Here is a 6,000-nt window from a genome sequence, read left to right on the forward strand (position 1 = left end):
AATTACACGCTAAATTCGCGCGCAAAATTGTCGATTCTCGGGGAAAAATAATAGAGTATCTCAAGTAAGGATATCTTATCCATTTAACTTTTCGTTAAATATCAGAATAGTGCTTTTAAAAAAAATAGATGTTTGAGATAGATATTGGAAACATATGTCCCAATTTAGAGTAAAAACTCACTTGTTACCTACAATGTTTTTCAAATCGATTCTTTGAGAATTTTACCTGTTTAAGAAGACCTTCAAACAAGTTAATAAAACTCTATAAAGTGAGAAAAACCAAAGTGAAGTAGTTTAAATTTCCATGACGAAAGTTGGATCAACGAGCTGGTATTGTGCGGTCGCTACAAAGTTGCCTAACCGGTATATTGCAGGAACTTTATACTGCCGCAGTGTTTCGGTTTGGAGAGGACCACTCACAGAAGGAGGATAGATCGCCCCTCGTAGCCGTGTACGGCAAAAAAAAACCCTTGATTATATTTTCTCCGAAACTGACAGACCTTTACTTGAACATCAAGATGCCATCAATTTTTATAAGAAATTAATCAAACAATTACCGTTCAGTTTCATTTCCCAAAATCCTTATTCAGTACTATCCACCCAGAAATGATTGTTTCTCTCGAGAAAATTAAACGTTTGAGAAATGTGATGAAAAAAGTAAAATGATCCGTCCCTGTGTAGAAAACATAGCTATAGAATGAATACATATTCCTTTTCGGTTCTCAGAGCATCTGTTTACATTGTGTTTTCCTCTTAAAAATGCTCATCAGCTACTTTTCAGCGTCAAAATTTTAAAAACTATATTCCAAAAATGCTGTATCTTCTGAATCAAATGTTAATTTTTGAGTTAGTATTTCAGCAATCATTGAATGATGCAAATTTTCAAAGATAATTCCTCCCTATGACTATAAATGATTATTTTGGCCAAAATTAGGGGAATATTCAGAATTTAAATCTGAGTGAGAATGTTTGACTTTTTGCCTGGGGATCTCACAAAATGTCAAATTTGATTATTTGCTTGTGACAAATATACGCGAATAAGTCTCACAACAACTCAGCGGGCAGTTGGAATTTTTTAGTGAGACTCCTTACATTAGTGTAAAGATTAATGTAAAGCGTTGACATTTTCCGAATTCACGCTTTCGATCTTTGAGTTTCTATAAAGATAATCAAACAGTTAGCCTCTTTTCTATTCATTTGAATACTCAATGCACCAACCGTGTGATGCAGAAGCTATTATATTTTATTTTTTTCCCCAAAAATTGAGGCTATTATGTGAAGAAATGACCCTAAATTTGTCCTCTCCTCTCATGACAAATTTAATAATGTTACATTATATTTTAAAATAATGTATGGAAAATTGTATAATTTTACTTTCGATGTTTTAGCGCCATAATCGCGTTTTTTCAATATTATGCGATTGTCGTCGTTATAGTTCTAGTTTACTCATGATGCCATCATAATGTAGAATAATGCATTAAATATGTTTGAAGGATTCCACCTAAAAAATTCTGATTAATTACAAACTTTGAACATGATTTTTTCCTAGGACCATTTTGCCATCCATAACGTAAGTCCACTTTCATTTTCAATTATGTATCGATGACCAGCAAAAAACAAACAAACACAGCATAGATTTTTTATTTTTTTTTTCTTATATTGTTCTACATTTTACCGTTCACAACTCAACCCATTCGCTGGTTTACAAAGTAAAAAATGAACCATCGCAAAAATATCTATCTGCACGTCAAAAGATACCAAAATAATAATGCGTGAGACATTTAGCATCGATTCCAAAATCAAAATGCGTTTAAAAACTTGATGAAAGGTGCAAAGCAAAAAATGAACCTCAGATGAAAAAGAAAATGAAAAAGCCGCGATTCTATTTTCATAGCTTCTTTGAACTATCCATTTTGATTCACCTTTGCATGTACTTGAATCCGTGGTGCTTCCTCCGTCTTCTGTACATGCCCCGTCCTTCAAAACTTTGAAAACTTACATTTACCCGTGGGATGAGGTTTTTTATGACTTTTACCTAGACCCTCGTGCTGCGTTTTTTCCAGTGGAAATGCATTTTTTTCAACTCTTTGATCTGAAATCTAATGTAGTTTCTAATAATATTAGAATGGGGGAGTTTTAAATGTTCTTTTAGCCTGAGTGCATGGAATAATTTGAAGGGTTTATGGAGGGGGCAATGTGTAGTCGTGTGATCATATCTGCGCCTCTCTTACGGCAGTTTTGACTAAGTTTTCGCTTTAATTTGTGCAAAGGACAACCTGCGTTGCTCTTAATACTTTTTTCTGTAAAGCACATTTTGTGTATACTTGAAAATAGAATTGTAAAAAAAGAAAAATCACTAAAATGTGGTGCAAATACTTTACGAAACAGAATAGTAGAACTATCTTCTGTCTGACAGATCCTCACTATTCTGCCGAGAAATTAAAACCAGAAAAACTGAAAATCAGAATTATTCCGACTCAATAAAAATTCTGATGAATTTCAGTGTAAGATTGAGGGAAGAAAATGTTCAGCACAGTCGGATGTATTTGGATACTACCTACGGTCAAGCTGAGAAATCTATATTTTTTTTTTTTTTTTTTTTTTTTTTTTAATTTCTCGTTTTAGATGAATACCCATGACAGATTTCTGTGAAATTGTTCAAATACTTCAACTATTCCTTTTACTTTCCAGGGATTAAAAAAAGCAGACCGCAAGAAAATCCCTAAAGTGACACATTCTGAGCACTAGAATCGAAGTGAATGATTTAATTGAAAAAGGGCGCGGACTGCCCATAATTATATGCGATAACCGCCCACTCAGGAAATATTAGAAATAATCCGTATCCTTGTGTATTCTCATTGATATTATTTTTTCTCCCAATAAATTAGTCCACTCGTCGTTTTTCTGGGAATCTTTTCTTTTTTACTTTTAATGACACAGTGATAGCAAAAAATGTTTCCATCGGGTAATATTTTAACACCAACGTAAAAATTAAAAACACGGAAAACAATATAAAAACGCTTGGTAACCCTCTGACAATACTTTTACCAACAAAAATACCTATACATAAAATAAGTGCAACGCAAAAAAATAGCCTCAGACACCCAATTTTTTCACTAAAATCAGAGTGAAAAACGCGGTAAAACTGAGCGCGGATTCATTCATACGGCTTTCGCCACCCTTCTTCACTGTCTCTTCATTGTTTGGAAAAATATCCGTACAGTCAGGGTTTAAAAAAAGTAATATCCCTTCATTCTAATTACCCCAAAAGTATGTTATTTGTCAGATAGCAATGTTGAAAAACTTCTACTGTGTTACGTAGATCTTAGGATATAGAAGGTTCAGAACATGAAGAACCTCATCCCTCAGAAGGGCACATACATGCGTGGGAATCAAAGTGTATAGTTCAACAGAAACCGTGGCAATACACGGATAAAAGTATGACAATTTCTACTGTATTGTAGGCTAATTTTGGTGTCAGCTAGAAGTGTAAGTACATTTTACCATACCTCTAGCTGGCACCAAAATCAGCCAAAATTATGGTTGAAATTATCTAATTTTTTCCGCGAGAAACACTCTGATATTGCTCTAGAACCTCCGCAATCCTCGGAAATCATTTGCATACTTAATTTACGGTTTTGCCTCAAATTTTGTCTCATCATATGCCTTCATTTGGATTATATTTGATCCAAATCCTTGAATATTTAAAAAGAAGCACAAGTCTTCCTCTTCTCAACAAGGCTCTTTCACTACGGGTGTCAATCTTAGCAAATCAATTGAGAGGAAGTACACATTTTCCCCCTTTTGATAGTTGGATTATATTTGATCCAAATCCTTGAATATTTAAAAAGAAGCACAAGTCTTCCTCTTCTCAACAAGGCTCTTTCACTACGGGTGTCAATCTTAGCAAATCAATTGAGAGGAAGTACACATTTTCCCCCTTTTGATAGTTATACTTGAATTGAAAGCACAGAAAGAAGACAAATTTTTAGGTTCAAAAATCAGGTGCCTGTAGTTGTTCAATTTTTTCTAACCGGGTAAAACGCACAAGAATCTAAAAAATCACAAATACTTAAAATTATGAGAACTTACCGAACAGACCAAATTCATCCTGTTAAGATATTCAAATAGTTTGCAATTTTACTTATTTATTTTTTATATCGAAGATACGATTCTTCTTTTTCAATACCAGGCTGCCTCAAATTGATGAATTAAAATCAAACCGAAAAGTTTAAAGAATAGAGGGAGTCCTAATGTATATATCTTGTTTGCGCAATGGTTTGCTTCCAATTGCAGCTTGAGATAAGAAGTTTAGTTTCTTTCAGATGTGTTACCTATAAATAGCTAATACCACCAGCTCTTCGTTTTTGATGCCTTGTAAACTGTTACATTACATTAGTGTTCAAATTTTTCTGTGAGGAATGCTTGCATTTATTCAATGGGAACATATTTAAGCGCAAATGATTAGTTTCCGCGTATTTAGAACCCGATTTAGGGTCACTGTTTAAATTGAGGTAAGCAACCGTAGAGTAAGAATTGAGACTAGCCAATGAGAACAATATGGCCAAAATATATGAAACTATCAATGGAATTATATAAGTTTGTGTATTTAAAATCGTAATGAAAGGGTCCTGAAGGATTCAACCCTACGCTGAGAAAATACTCTTTTTGAGCCAAAGGAAACGTTTATCAAATATTTCATGCAACGGAATTTCAGTTATTTTGATAAAAAAAACCAAACCTCGTAGTTATTTAAAGAGAAACTTCATTCAATATGAAAGGAATTTGAAATTGAGTATTTTTCTCAGTGTGTGTTGATTAGAGATCACGAACACCACATAATACCATGAAAATAAGTCTACATACCTCGTAGGAGAAATTGTGGAATCCAAACAAAAATATTGATTCTAGGGACGTATGGTCACTGCATCGAGCGGAAATCCACAAAAACGGAGTTAGCTGGTAGAAGATGTAACTTAAGTGTCCTGGATTCTATCCCTGGATGGTCGAATTTCGTAAAATCTCTCGAATCACACCGCACAGTAATCATCAGTGATTTCACTACCTACAACCGAAAATAACACCATTTGCGATAAACAGAACATCGAACATCAGAACCGCACGATAAATGTTTTCTTCAAAAGCACGTGTAAAAAAATGAAGATGGTAAGCGATGATAAAGGCACTTGTAAAGGATCTGGAGACACGTGGATGCTGATCCCACAAAATCCGGTCCCGTTGTCGGAGGGAAAGAAGAACGGCTTCCGCCCGGCCGGCGTGGTCGAAAGTAAACAAGAACGGAATGATCACGACACGGAGGACGACAAATCAAGGTGTGTAGCAATTATGAAAAGATCACGATTTCAACCCCCTCGCCGCGGCTGGAGAAGCGAGCGCCGCCGTGAGAAGGGTAGGAGTAGAGTGTGCCCGGAGGGTGGGGGAGGGGATGGCACGGAGGAGGCTGGAGGGAGGGGGTATCGGAGGCAGGTTGACCCGGTTAAGAATTCAAACGACTCTAGCAATATTCAATAAACATGCACCAGTCGCATCGCACTTGGAAGCGCCGTGCCGCACCACACCGCAGTTACACTATTGATAACTTACTGGTTACAGGTGATGTGAGCATTCGACTGTCGCCGCGGCGCCGGCGGGTCCCTCTCTCTCGCTCTCTCTCGCTCACTCCCGCTTCCAGCCGGCGCCCCCTCTCCTTCTCGTGCTCCCTAACTGATCAATCAGAGGGTCCTAATCAGCGGCTCGTTCCTTCGGCGTTCCGGTTCCGATCAATTTAAAGTCCTCCCACTCAATGTGATCTTCCTCCGGACGCGTGTGTAAGAGTATCTATAAAAAAAATCACACCAAATTAACCTGTCATACAACTGATTTTTTTGAATACTGTTGCATTAGATAACTTACCTAATTTTTTTTCAGAGCTTTCGTTAATTTCCCACAAAAAATGTGCAAATAGTCAGCTTGGAGACTTGAACGCATGGGTACAAAAGT

General features: G+C 36.3%; 1 protein-coding gene across 1 annotated transcript in view; it reads right to left on the bottom strand.

Moving 5' to 3' along the window:
- Positions 1-5,602, bottom strand: part of LOC109029716 (knirps-related protein) — a 29,698-nt gene extending 24,096 nt beyond the window's left edge. Inside the window, exon 1 of the mRNA XM_019040304.2 lies at positions 4,867-5,602. The gene's annotated coding sequence lies outside the window, so the exon portion shown is untranslated. The remainder of the gene's footprint in view (positions 1-4,866) is intronic.
- Positions 5,603-6,000: the final 398 nt, after the last annotated feature.

The sequence above is a fragment of the Bemisia tabaci genome, chromosome 2, assembly GCF_918797505.1.
Source record: "Bemisia tabaci chromosome 2, PGI_BMITA_v3".
In the NCBI taxonomy this organism is placed as follows: Eukaryota; Metazoa; Arthropoda; class Insecta; order Hemiptera; family Aleyrodidae; genus Bemisia; species Bemisia tabaci.